Raw genomic sequence first — 14,212 nt, 5'->3', positions numbered from 1 at the left:
AAGGCAGAGGTGGAGGCTGCCGGAAAAGGAATGGGGCACTGAGCTTGGATGAAGCGCTGGAAAGACCGCCATGCCTCTCCATGGCCAGCCCCACCCTTGCCAGCCCCAGTTCGTGGCCACTTCCTTTGCATGGCATTCCTCCTTTCAAGAACCTGGCATGGCTCCCTATCACCTGTCCAATAAAACAGTTTTTTATTTAAAAATTTGAATTTACAAGGAATTTTGAAAAACATTAAAAAAAAAAAAAAAGATAACAAAGCTACACTCTAGCTACCACCACAATCATGAGCATCTATTTTGTCTTTTTCACGTGCTCATTTTCTCCTAGCGGTAGCGAGTCCCTCTGGACATGTCCTTCCCACCCTTCTTCACAGAGAGTTGAGTTAGAGCGTCTTCCGTGCCGGGACTCAGTCCTGACCCTGCCCTTCTTTCCTGCTGCTTGTCCAGTTGGCAAGGGACCCCACCCTGCCCTCGGTGCACTCATCTCCATGTCGCCCCATGAATAAACTCCCCAGTGAGGGACACACCTACGCTGCTAGAGCTCTTTCCATTTTAGGGATTATTCCCTTCAGATGGAGTCCCAGAAGTGGGGTTCCCAGGTCAAAGACTATGAGCTTTTTCTTAACATTCCTCACTGGACACCTGTGCATCTGCACACGATTTGCTGATTTTCCCCCCAGAGCGCGTGTGCATGAGCAGGTGCCTCATGTGAAGTCACCTTTCAATGCCCACACCTTCCCCCAGAGAACAGCTGTGATGAGCCACATGGGTTTGTTTGTTCAGTCATGCACTCAAGAAGGCACAAGGACCCACCCTGGGGCAGAGACTAAGCAGTGAGCATGAGGTCAAGGCCTGCCCTCGAGGGAGCAGCCCGTCCAGGGGGAGAGAGGTGGTGAGCTCAACAGAGATTAACTGCTGCTGGGGTCAGAGCTATGCAGGACAGGCAGAGGGTGCTGTGGAGAGGGATTGGCAGGCCAAACCAAGAGGGAGCCTGTCTCTGAGCTGCGTGAGGACCAGTACAGGGAAAGGTAACTTGGTAGTGGGACGGGGGCGGGGCACATGTGTGTGCACACATGTAAGTGCATGTATGTGTGTGTGTCTGGTGAGCCTGGAGCAGCATGTGGGGCCCTGGTGACTGCTGATGAGGGCCTGGGAGGCAGGCTTGAGTCTGTGACGTGCCCAACGTGCAGCCTAAGGTGATCCCCCGACACTCCTAGAAAGCATTTACACTGTTGGCTCTGCTGACAGAGACCAACTTTATACAGACCACCATCTACTCCTGAGCCTGCTCTCCTACCTGGCCGAGCCTGTCCTGCCTCTAGGCTTTGCACATGCTGTTCCCTCCTCCCCTCACCCCATCTCCACCCCTGCCTGGTGATCCTTCACTCACTCCCAGCAGGGTGAGAACTCCTGCCCCAGCCAGTATTCAGTATAGTATCAATTACACCAAGGATGACAGGTTGGGAGTATTTCTGCATAGGGCCTAGAGCCGCCTGAAGGTGGAAGTCACATCTGACTGATCCCAGGATCCCCTGACCTGGCAGATATGTGCACTTGGGGCCCTTGCCGACCCAGAGGTTACAAACTATTTTTCCCAGGCATGTCTGCTGTTCCAACCAGACAGCCACAGCAGCAGCTCTCAGAGCCCACAGGCTGCAGGGCTCCCTACATGCTGGGCTCTGATTCCAGTCCCACATCTCGGCTACGTGATTACACATCGATAGTGGGAAAAGTTCTGATGGAACACTGCGGGGAGCAGCATACAAACCTCAGCGCGTGATCATAACCAAATAAAGTTAGGTCCCACACAGGCGATAGAGGACAAGAACATCAGGATGTGAAAGCTGTTGACCTGTTGGGGTGGGGGAATTATTTCCTGTCTTTTCTATTGATTTCTCTGAGTGTTTCTGTATAATTATTACACGTGTGGAAGATGGGTAAGTAAACAGACCTTTTCAACTCTGCGTGATGAGCACTGTGACTCTGGTCAGTTGCCGCAGAGTGGGGAGCAAGTCCTCATGCTGGGAGGGCCAGGGAATAGGTGCAGAAGGACGAAGGGGAGAGCACTGGGACAGGCAAGGGGAGATGACGGTTCTCTAGGCAGGAGGAAGCTCGGAGGGCATGGGGTGCCTGGGGACAGGCTTAACACTCATACAGAGAGAAGGCAAGGCCGGAGTGACAGGCAGAGCCCAGATCATGAGGGCCAGCTGCCAGGCTGAGGACGCCAGACTACCCCCGTGGCAAGAGTGGCCCCAGGAGCATCCCACTCAGAGAGGCTCCACCAAGGCTTGTCCCAAATGACTCTACTGCTGTCTGACCCCTTGGCCAGCAGATGAGCCAGGGAAGGGGGAGTCGGCCTGTGGGATCCTCTCCTACCATTAAGGTAGCACCTGGGAGGCTACTAAAGACCCCAGACCATGCAGTTGGACGGCTGCCATGGCTACCCACTTCCCACAAACAAGGAGTGCCAGCCGGCCGCAAGGCGCCTCTGCCAGCCGATCTATTTCCAGCTGCATGTGGTTGGGACGAGGTGGGTGACAGGGAGGGGTGCTGGGGCAGGCGATACACGGGGCTGGCTAATGGCCACTGTAAACAGCCAGGGCCTGTCCTGCTGGTGCTGGGGGAGGAGGGTCCCTGTGGCATGTGTCCAGACACAGCCAGGCCCAGCAAACGTCCAGGGTGACCCCAAACGCCACCCAGGGCCGAGCTGCTCCAAAATAAGCAAGACTCTTGGCAGAGGAAGTGCTGTATTGGAGCTCTGGGACACCCTTATTTGTTGATAGTGCCCCTTTTTAGGCACAAGGCTCAGTCCTGGTTTGGGGCATGTGTTTTGGTGGTAGAGTATTTTTAAAGAGCCTTCACAAGACACTTATTTTTTGTTTATTTCTCAGAGTTCTGACCAAGCCCTTGGCACATGGACTGCAAACAAGAAAGATGAAGGAAAGTGTCTGCGCGTCTATCCTGTCCTCTGCAGCTGGGTGTTTTTCTTTGCTGTTTATGGACTTGGCATTCTCCATCTGGGACAGAGCAGGACTTCTTCCCCAAGCCACCAAATCCAGACCTATTCAAAGGTGAGGCTGGCACAGGGGGGGTGACAACAGATCAGGGACCACGTCACCACATGAGGCAGCCCAGTCCTGAATGGGGAGGGCAGCCTCATACGGTGAAGTGGTCCCTGACTGACCGTACAACCAAAGGAGAGTGGGAAGGGGGAAGGAAGCGAATGCTCCTGTTGCCCGCCGTGTGCCCCCACGCTTTCACACAGACCTCCTTGCTAGAATCCTAGAGCCCCCTCCCAGGAACATCACCATGCCTCCTTCCTGGGGACGAAAAGTGAGAGCAGAGAGCTGGCCCCAAACCACCAGCTAGGAAGGGAGCTGGGAGCCAAAGCCCAATGTGTCTGAATCACATGCCCCGCTCTCCCCTCTTCTAGAACAGAGACCAGAAGGAGCTGGGCATGGAGAGAGGACAACGGAGTCTTGAGCCTCGGCCGGTCGCAGGGGGCTGCAGTCACACAGGCTGTAGGAGACTTCCCCAGCACATCACCACAGTTTCAAGAGCGCTCACGCTCTGCCTCAGAGGCAGGCTTGTGCACTCACCACTGTCAGATCACTCTTCTCCGGAGCAAACCTTCTGCCCTCTTCCCCAGCCACCCGCCCATCCCTTCATCACATAAATGAGCCTGTGCTGGGCCCAGGGACAAAGAGTTAAGCTACTCTGGAGCTCAGGCCTCCAGGAGCTCCGGAGGCAGTAGGGGAGACTCACCCCCAGATGGCCAGTGACAAGCCCGAGAGCTCAGTGCTGAGTCAGAGAGAAGCCCGGGGGCCGTGGGACCAGGAAAAGGGTGTGCAACTCAGGGAGGGCTTTCTGGAGGGGCTGATGCCTGAGCCAAGTGCTGAGGGACAAGTAGGGCTCAGTCAAAGTGAAGAGCATGGGGAAGGGCGATTTGGGCAGAAGGAACAGCAGGTGCAAGGACACTCCAGAGCAGGAAAGGGTAGCACATTTAGGGAAAGGAAAGCTCTTCCATGTGCTAGAGATGGAAGTTCTGAGAAACAAGGAGAGAGAGGGAGATGGGGATTGCCTCTGGCAGGGACCAAAGGTACACGGCAAAAAGCCTGGCTACTGCCTCTGAGGTTAGACCATGGCTCCAAGTCACTGAGTCACAAGACACCAGAGGGAAAAGGGCTCTGACATGCCAGGGGGTTCCACACAGTGCTCCTGGCTCCCCAGGGACCTTGCAGGAGAGGAGGCAGGCTCCCTGGAGTGCAGGCTCTCCTGCTAGTCTTGCTTCCCATTTCAGCCAGAGCACAACACGACTGCCTGAAATAAAGGGTTCTGCTGCTACAAACAAAACCCCACAAATCTGAAAACCACTGGTCAAATCCCATCCCTTTATTTCACATGTGATGGGAAAACTGAGGCACAGAGAGGCAGGGAGTTCCCCAAGGTCCCCCAGCAATCCATGGCCCAAAGAGCCTGACTCTTGGCCCACTGCCCTTTCACCCCAGCACCTGCCTGGCCCCTTCTGTAAGAAGCATCCGTAAGATGCGCCCCACTGCTCTGTGCCCCCCGCTCCTGGCCTTGATCCCGAGCTGGCCATGGGCATGAGGCTGTAGAAGTCCATTCCATCCCCGAAGTACACCGAGGTCTTGAATAACCCTCCTCTCGGCCCCGCGCTGCAGGATCTCCCTGGTTCTGCAGCGATTTGGGGAAAAGAAGGAATCCCGTTTATAAAGAGGCACACGGCGTCCAGTGTGTTTCTTTTTCTCAGGCCAAAGAATTTCCATCAGATTAACAGTTGTAAAAAGCTGAGAGGAGAAGTGGGCCTGAATCCGACTGGTCCTTCGACAGCAAATCCCTCCAACCAAGCGTGTTTAGATCACCTGAGTGTGGGCCAAGAGTGGGGACACTTGGCGGCAGGGTGCATAAATAAAGAGAACAGGAAGAAACCTCTTGAGTTTACCTTAAAAAATATTGGTGTTTACGGAGTAAGTATAGGACTGTCCGAAGCTGTTTAGTTTTACATTAAAATGGTCAGCATTTTTTTCCCAGCAAGAAATGCAGTTGAGCTGTTGAAGTATAAAGACAAATAAACAGAGGCATCGAGCCTTCATTAGGGGTTCAAGGGAGCAACACATTGTCTCCAGCTGTCCTCCAGGATGAGAGGGGGCGCCTTCAAAAGGTCCGAGGCTATGCGGCCCTTTCATCCTGCCGGGGACCAGCCCAGCCCAGCGCAGAGGAAGCTTCGACCGCTGTGCCACTGAGCAGCTGGGCGTCCACGGTGACTTCCTCCCACATGTGCAGCTGGGCTCCTGGGCCCTGTCAGAGGCTCCCAAGCTCCTCTCCTTCTCCTCTTCGCCCTCCACTTGGCAGCCTATGGTGTCACCTGCACATCCACCTCCTCATCTGACCTTAATGGTCAGGGATGGTGCCTACTTTGTAAAGAACAAAACTGAGGCTGAGAAATGAGGTGACATGTGTCCAAGATCACAAAATGAGTATGTGGCAGAGTTGGGATTGGAAGTCTAGATGCCACCTGACCCTCTGTCAAAGGAGAGTAAAAACCAATGCAAGAGGATGGGAGAGGTTTCTGACCCCAGGAGGGTGGTGAGCAGTGGCTCATTTGCAGGAGTACCATGTGGAATACAAGGAGCAGTCCTTAGCCAAAGAGCTTCACACACGGCCCAGGGCCCAGGTGCGTCCCCAGCATCTTGGCCAGCTCAGAAAATACATCTATTTTCTTTTAAAATTATTCTGACTTTGCACACTAGGAATAAGTGATAATTAGGTAATCCACACCAGCCCTTGTCATGTGCCAGGCACTGTGGCACATGCTTGACAAAGCTTATCTCATTTGGTCTCTGCATCATCCCTGTCAAATAAGCACCGCTATTAGCCCCACCCTACAGATGAGAATACAGAGGCCCAGAAAAGTTACTGCTCAAGGTCACACAGTAAGTAAGTGATGGATCTAGGACTCAAAACGAGGCAGGTGGATTCCCTATGCTGCCGGAGGGCTGAGAACATGTCATCCATCTCCTCACTGTGAGCTTCCAGCCCAGGAAGGTGCTGGAAGGCACAGAGCAGGTGCTCATGACATCTTTATGAAATGAATGCATGCTAAGAGCTCTGGCTTTCAATGCCATCTAGAAGCTCCAGACTCTCACATCCCCCCAAATCCCAGGCCTGACTACCTCACCGACTTCTGAACTTGTACACTATCTCCACTTGGATGGCTGTTGATTATCTCAAACCGAACTTGGTCAAACAGACTCTTGAGTCCACCCCTCTTCCCACTCCAAAACTTGTCCTCGCCTGTCTTCCCCACCTCAGCCCCAGCAGCACAGCCACACAGAGACTCCAGGCAACAGCCCAGCAGTCAGCCTTGATCCCTCTTTCCCTTACCTCTTATATCTCACCCACCAGCAATTTCTGTTGGCTCTGTTTTCAAAACAGTAGATTCAGCCACTTCCCAACACCTCACCAATGTCACTCTGGACTGAGCCATGAACACCTCTGGCCCAGACTACCACAGCAGTCTCTGCCTCTTATTCCCTGTAACACATTCTCTACCTAGCAGCCAGAAAGCAGATCCCTTTTAATTGAAATGTCAATCAGACTACATCAATTCCTGGTTAAAATGTCCCATAGCTTCCCAGCTAATTTTGAATAGAATCACAATTCCCTTCTCCAGCCTATGAGGCCCCACGTGACCCAGCTCTGCCTTCCTCCTGTCTCATCTCTAGTCCCTCACTCCTCATCTTCTAGCTACACTGACCTGTTCCCAAACTCACCCAGCTTCTCCCCATCTCAGGCCACTGTACTTGTCCTCCCGCTTCTGCCTGGAGGGAAGATCTCCCCTAGATCTTTAGATGGCAGCTTCCTCCTCCTGGCGCCCCCTTCCCTTGAATGTGGGTGGACCTTTGTAACTGCCTTGACAGGCAGAGTTTGGGGGAAGTGACTCCTGAGGCGAGTCTATAAAACTTCCATGCATTTGCGTCTTGTTCTCTTGGAACCCAGCTACCATGCTGTGAGGAAGCCCCCACCAGCCCAGTGGAAAGACCACATGGAGAGGCCGCCCATAAGTGTTCTGGCCGACAGCCAACATCAACCACTAGACATCAGCAAAGAAGCCTCCAGATGATTCCAGCCCTCACCATCAAGTCATCCCCAGCTTTCACGTCTTCCTAGCTAAGGCCCTAGATACTGTGGAGCAGAGATGAGCTGTCCCTGTTGTGTCCTGTCTGAATTCTTGACCTGCAGAATCCACAAGCAGAATAAAATGGTGTCTTATGCCACTAAGAGTGGGGTAGGTGGTTTTGATGCAGCAATAGTAACTGGAACCCCCCCTCATCCAACACCACCACTCTTCCCCCATCACGTTCTATTGCATTATTTTGTTTTATGTTTTTCACTGGGATAGACCTGACTGGACCTGCCTGACTGAGTCGCATGTTTACTGGTGTCTTGTCCTCCCCCTGACTATATAAGTTCCAAGAGAGGGGACTTTGTTGCTTTGATCCACCACTCACTGTGTCTTTAGCACTTAAACCAGAGTCTGGCACACAGGAGGTGCTCAGAACAATTTTTTGGAATAACAAATGGATGACTACCAGGTGGAAGGGTTTAGTGTCACTGCTAACACAGCACTTTCTACCTGTCATTCAGGCATGAGCATTTCTGCCTTTCTCATGGACCTGGGGGTCCTGTGACAGGCACCCCATCTAATTTGCCTTGGTTTCTGCCATGTGCCCAGCACGGAGGTTTGCTGAGATTGAGGGCCCAGCTTCCAAGACACTTTTAGAAATTCGTTTATTCATTCATTCTACAAATATTTATTATACGCCTATGATATGCCAGACACTGCACTAGATTCCAAGGCGGAAGATGGAGAGATAAACAAGACAGCTTCTGCTCTTGGGGGAAGAAGAGAGGATCCCAGCACAGAGCTGCAGCAGAGGTATGTATTCCGCAGTCACAGAAGACTTCGGAGCTGGGAGATGCGGGCTGGGTCTTGAATGACGAGCAGGACCTCACCAGGTCCCCGCAGGGGCAGCGGTCACAAAGGAGCAGCTGTAAACAGCAGGAATGTGTAGAAGGACTCTCAGGGTTTAAGGAAGGCTGGGCCAGAGGGCACAGGTGGGCAAGGATGAGAGGTGGGGAGGGGTAGCCGGCAGGGCCCCAGCCTGAGGGGACTTGTGAGCCAGTGGGCAGATGAAGAGGGTGCTACTGTGAAAGCAATGGGAGCCACCAGAGAGGGTTCTGGAAGAACAGGGCTTTATGTGGTCACACGGGGTAAGACCATGTCAAGAAGAAGCTCAAGGGCTTCTACACAGCTCCTGCACAAACGGTAAGCTCCTGCCTTGGCCTGGGGAGGCAGCATAAGCAGTGGGGAAGAGGTCCCCATAAGGTGAACTCTCTGGAGCAAGGGGTGCCCCCCCGCCCTTTAGCATGCCACCCACCAGCCTGGCTTGGCAGATGCCAGCACTTCTCAGTGACTCCCAAACTCTCAGCCCTTCCCTGAACTCACTCATCCTCCCAGAGCTGGCACTGTTCCAGGTGGCATGGACCAGGGGCTGGGCAATGCTTACAGGCTTGAACTGGCAAATGCAGAAACCTGGGCTCTGGCCCCAGCTCCTTCACTTACTGGCTCTGTGACCTTATGTAGGTCACTCCCCCTCTCTAAGCCTTGGTTTCCACATTTGTAAAGAGGGGACACTAATGGCTTCTGCCCATGGATGCTGTGAGGACTAAATGAGAGAAGGTGAGCATAACATCGTGGACAACTCTGGGAGCATGGCCGAGGCTCAACCTAAGTTCCCTCATCTCCCCTAAGTGGAACTGTCTACCTAGCACAGGCCAGGCGTATGGTAGATGCTCAGTAAGTGTTAATGGGAATGTAGCGATCTGGCTAATAAAACAACTTTTCTGCTGGACCTGGCTACAGATGACTTCTCTTCATCAGGTATGAAAAGTGCTGAGAAGCAAGTCCAAAACTCAAATTGTGCGCAACTTGAGAAAGATATTTTTCAGTAAGTCAAGATAACGATTGGGGTCGAAGAAAACATCTGGCTAAGTGAACTAATGGCTTTAGAGAAAAAGGAGCCTTACTTTGTGGAGACGGGAAAAAGTTGTCTACTGCTGGTTTTAATTTAAGATGAAAAAAATCTTATTCTATTAGCCTAAATATTGCTCTTATGTCCAACTGCATGGAGTTTGGAATAATATTTTTCAAACAGAACTACTGCTATTTCAAGTAATTACAATGCTAAAAGCAGTCATTTGGGGTTGAGCAAGGATCTCATCATGGTTTCAATTCCCTCTAGTGTCATTTTCTGTTATATTTGAGGAATTCCTCAATAAAGATGTCAAACAGAGAAAGGATTTGCTCCCTGGAGGACAGATTTGGCCACCCTCCAGGACACAGTCCCAGGCAAGCCATCTCCACAAGAAAATAACCTCATTTGCTCAAAAGAAAAGGTTCAACTGCGAAAACTCAGGCAAGAAAATGACTCTTAAGCCATGAGCCTCATTTCTCCTAATTAAGTCAGAATGCCTTTCAAACTGTGCTGATGAGGATTTATTCCAGCCATCATCCCTGAGGAATTCAGTGGTGGCTGAGAGAGGAATGTAACAACTGGACAAGACTCTTGACCCGACTTCTGGAGACCAAACAACAAGAGAGGCAAAGGGGCCTAGCTGTCCCCGATGGGTGATGGGTTGTGGGGTGGGGCTCAGAGTGACTGTCCAGAGACGGTCGGGACTGCACAAGGCAGCGAGGACAACAACTCAGTCAGCTTCTCACAGCCACCAAACAGCCACTGGGAGCAGGCCCTGTGCTGGAAGCTTCATCAGCAGCATGAACACAATTCCTAATAATACCCAGCAGGTAGTTACAGGACCAAAGCCAACTGGCTGAGAGCAATGGGGAGGGGTGGGGATTGTGGCAAACAGGAGAGTGGGCACTCCCTCCAAAGGGGGCAGCTGCAGCGCAGCCCCTGCCAGCTGCTATAGGCATCAAACTGAGACAAGGGCAAGAGGTGCCCCTGCTCTCAGTCCCATACTTTGGAGGTCCTTGCTCTGCCTCTCCTGGGGCTGCAGCCCTCTCCATGGAGTAAGGAGTCCACAGGAGGTCATGTGTACCTAGAACAAATACCCACCCTTCTAGACCACATTCTGGGTATTTGAGACCCTAAAATTCCCTGTCCAAGAGGCCCCAAGCCTATCTGTTCTCAGAGGGACAGATGACAGGATCAGGCAGGAGCAACAGCGAAGGTGGGTAGGGGGCCAATGGCCAGAGGCTGAACATTCAGGTTAGGGTGTCCTCAGGCTCCCTGTGGTGTAGGATGGGGCCAAGGATAAGAAGGAGGGGGCAGGGAGCAGGCATTGCTCATACTACCACTTTCTGGCACAAAACTCCACGGAGTCTCAGAATTCTACATTCCAGTCTAGCCTTCCAGGTCACTAGGAGTGAACATTTGTCAAAGTAGAATAGATTGAATATATTTCAGTTTTGAGGCTTTGTAATGGCTTTTACATATTTGCAGTAGAATATGGGCCTCCATTTGCACTCCTGCCCAAGTCCCACAAATGTCAGGGGCCAGGTAGGTGACTATGGCTAGGCAGGAACAATGCTGGAAATACTGATTTTTATGTGATGCTCTTTGATTTCTAAAAGTTGACAAATAAGTCAAGCATCATCATCAACACTGTGGGGATAAACCAAACATGTCAGCAGGCTGGCTGAGGACCATGGGCTGCCAGCCTGAAGCCTCTGCAGCAATACGACGGCAACATCGAGCACCCAAGCAGAACTTCACATCAGCATGTACAGCCCTCCATATCTGCTTTCTGATTTCATCGTCACAGTGACCCTCTGAGACAGTGACCCATTCATGACAGTTAGGGGAACTGAAGCTTGGAGGGTTTGAGCAACTGGTTCCAAACCACAGAACTCATAAGTGGTGGTGGCAGAATTTGTGGCTACATCTTCCAACTCCAAACCCAGCTTCCCCTGCAGCACTGTGTGGTTCACCAGCAGTTATCAAGTCTCCAGGGTCCTGACACCGTGCTGGGCACTTACACTCTTCCAGCACTTGATGGATGAGGACTCAAGGCGGAGAGGTCACGTGGTCAGTCTAGGTTGGAGCCGGCTGGAACCAAGGTCTGACTTCTCTAGAGTCGGAGTTTTGTCTTGGGAAGGAAAAAATCCAAACAAAAAGAAGTCTGTTGGGAAAAGTCTGCCCTCAGCTAAAAGCAGAGGAGCAACAGAGACAGCCTTTTCTTGGTGACCATATGTGCGAGTTTGAGCCGTATGAAGCTGCAATCTGTGCGGAGGTGGGGGTGGGGGAACTCTTACCCAGTACTTTAAATTAATCAATGTAAAAAGAATCCATTGTGAAAATAATTGCATTGAGACAAAGACCTCCAGAGATGCCACCACCAGTCTGGTGGCACGGGTGTACCTGACACAGCAAGAACAAGGGTGTTCACAAGCAGGTGGTTCTGCACAGGTGGGAGCAGTGTGACTACAAGGTGAGCCCCGCGTGTCAGACATGGCCCAAGGAGGGCGGCAGCAGGCTCTGGCCCCCAGGAAGTCTCAGAGGCATCAAACCAGCCACCTCAATGCATCTCGTCTGAAAGCCAATGACCACCTCCATGCCCATTACATTCTGAGCGCTCAGTGTCAGGCACTCTGCCAGATGCTCTACAGCCATGATCTCGTGAACCCGCCAAGACAGAGACTGTGAATTCTGTTTCAAAGGTGGGGAAACTGAGGTATAGGGGTGAAGGAGCCAAAGGTTACAGCTGATAACAGGCAGAGCCAGGATTTGAGCCCAGACTGGCAGTTCCCAAGGTCTGGCCTCTTCACCACTGGGTGATACTGTCCGTTGTCCCACAGGGACCATCAGCTCTGCCTTTAGGGACTAATCAATTACTGAAATGTACTCTCTCTGTCATCTGAAAAAGGGGTAAACAACCGATGGAGCTAAGCGCTGATGCTTTGGGAGGATTCAATGAGATGACACTCGAAGGAGACTTCACTTGGCGTCTGGCATGATCACTGCGCAGCCCCACGTCTCTACAATCTAATCAAAGGCTCTGCCCGCCTCCGCAGCCCACCTCCTGCCGTTCCTCCCCGCCCCTGAGCCCGGCCTCAAGGAGTTCCCTACACAGGCTGTGCTCTCACCCCAGCAAACTGCTCCCCATCCTCTGAAGATGCCGTTCAATGCTGCCTCCTCACCCCATGCAAGGGTAACTCTTCACAGGCCCCTCTGGGCTTCAACAGCCTGCCATCCAGACTTCCGTTTCAGCACTTATTTTGGGTGTAATTACATGTTCACAGATCTGTTTCCTATAACAAGCTCATCTGAGATCCCATATGCATTAAACAAAAACAGGCAGGGATGGGCGGGCCCCGTGGCCGAGCGATTAAGTTCGCGTGCTCCGCTTCAGTGGCCCGGGGTTCCACCAGCTCTGGTCCTGGGCACAGACACGGCACCACTCGTCAGCCCATGCTGAGCGGGTGACCCACATAGCACAACCAGAAGGACCTACAGCTAGAATATACAACTATGTACTGGGGGGGCTTTGGGGAGAAGAACAAGAAGAAGGTAAAAAAAAAAAAAAAAGATTGGTAACAGATGTTAGCTAAGGTGCCAATCTTAAAAAAACAAAACAAAAAAACAGGCAGGGAAATCTAAGGCTAACACACCACAAAGAGGAAAGGTTTCAAGTACTTGGAATGTGAAGCATCCTGTGCCATGTACCAAAACACCAGCTGGCATGGTGGAAGGTGTGCTGAGCCCCTTCAGAAAGGACTGCCTCAAAAGCCATACACAATCCCAATGATCCTCTGACCCAGTAGTTCCACTTCTGGGAAGAATTGTGAAGAAGACAATTGGGAAAACAAGAAAAAGAAAGTTTTGTGCCCAGAATCACCTCTGGATTCTGATGCAAAAAACAAACAAACAAGACAAGCAAACAATCTAAATGCCCAAGCACAAAAGGGTGGCTGAGCCACCTAGAGCAAAACCAATGCCTGTTTGTTGACTATTTACATCTACTAAGTGCCTGTCACTTCATGGTGTCATCTCATCCTCACACACAAGCTGGGGAAGTGGGAGGCACAATTATCCCTGTGTTACAGTGGGGAAGATGGAGCTCAGAGGTCAGGACGATATAGCAGCTACTAGCATTGAGAGCCCGCGCCAGGTGCACTTCTCAGCTGTCTGGACATTATCTCTGTTACTGCTCACAGCAGCCTGGGAGGGAGCTGCTCTTCACACCCTCCCTTTACCAACAAGCGACTGAGGCCCAAGGCCGGAGGCCGGAGGCTCAGAGATGTTAATAACGCATCCATCCACGGCCACTCTCCTGCCAAGTCCATGGTCTTAGCCCCTAGGCTCCAGGCGGCGTGCCCGAGGTCACTCGGCAGCTGTTAGCAGAAGCAGGCTTGGGGGCCAGGCACAGCTGCCTTGAGACCATGTGCTTTCTACCCTGAGGTCTTCCTCCCACCACAAACTGCAAACAACCCGTTTCCCACTGTTTCAGGCTAACCTGCATCCCCTACAAGGTCCTTAATTCCTAACCCCCAGGACCTGCGAATGTAACCTTTTTTGGAGATGGGGTATTTGCAGAGGATCAAGTTAAGATGACGTCAGTAGGCTGAGTGCTAATATAAAGACACATGACTGTGTCCTTATAAAAGGGGGGATTCTGACATACAGACAGACATGCACAGAGCAAGGACAACGTGCAACCACAGCGAGAAGGTGATCTCAAGCAGAGGATGCCTGAGGTGTGGGACACCTTCTCCCTCGAAGCCCTCTGAAGGAGCCAACCCTGCCGACACCTCATTTTGGACTTCTCATCTCCAGACTGTGAGAGAATAATTTCTGCTGTTTAAGCCCCCAGTCTGTTACTTTGTCACAGCAGCCCTGGGTTATTGGTCACTTATCAGACCATGAGGCAACTAGGAAGATGGCAGTAATAGGGGGCAGGAAAGAGCGCCTGAGGTGCACGTGGTGGTAAAGGGAAAATCAAGGGCCAACACCACGCTGACTGCCTGACACTACAGTGAACTCACAGCTGGATGCAGAGAGAAGCCTGAAAGGAAACACACCAGCATAACTAAGATGCCGTCCAACTGGCTCTCCCTGCTCTTCGACATTTTCCCAATTTTATCCAGCAAGCTTGCATTACTTTTATA

The 14,212-nt window shown here is 51.9% G+C and overlaps 1 protein-coding gene across 2 annotated transcripts in view; it reads right to left on the bottom strand.

The window, feature by feature from the left end:
• The window catches only part of SCUBE1 (signal peptide, CUB domain and EGF like domain containing 1), a 135,034-nt gene that overhangs the window by 99,201 nt on the left and 21,621 nt on the right, over positions 1 to 14,212 (bottom strand). The window lies entirely within an intron of this gene.

Source organism: Equus asinus, chromosome 4, assembly GCF_041296235.1.
Source record: "Equus asinus isolate D_3611 breed Donkey chromosome 4, EquAss-T2T_v2, whole genome shotgun sequence".
Lineage (NCBI taxonomy): Eukaryota > Metazoa > Chordata > Mammalia > Perissodactyla > Equidae > Equus > Equus asinus.
This window is presented reverse-complemented; position numbering and strand designations above follow the sequence as displayed.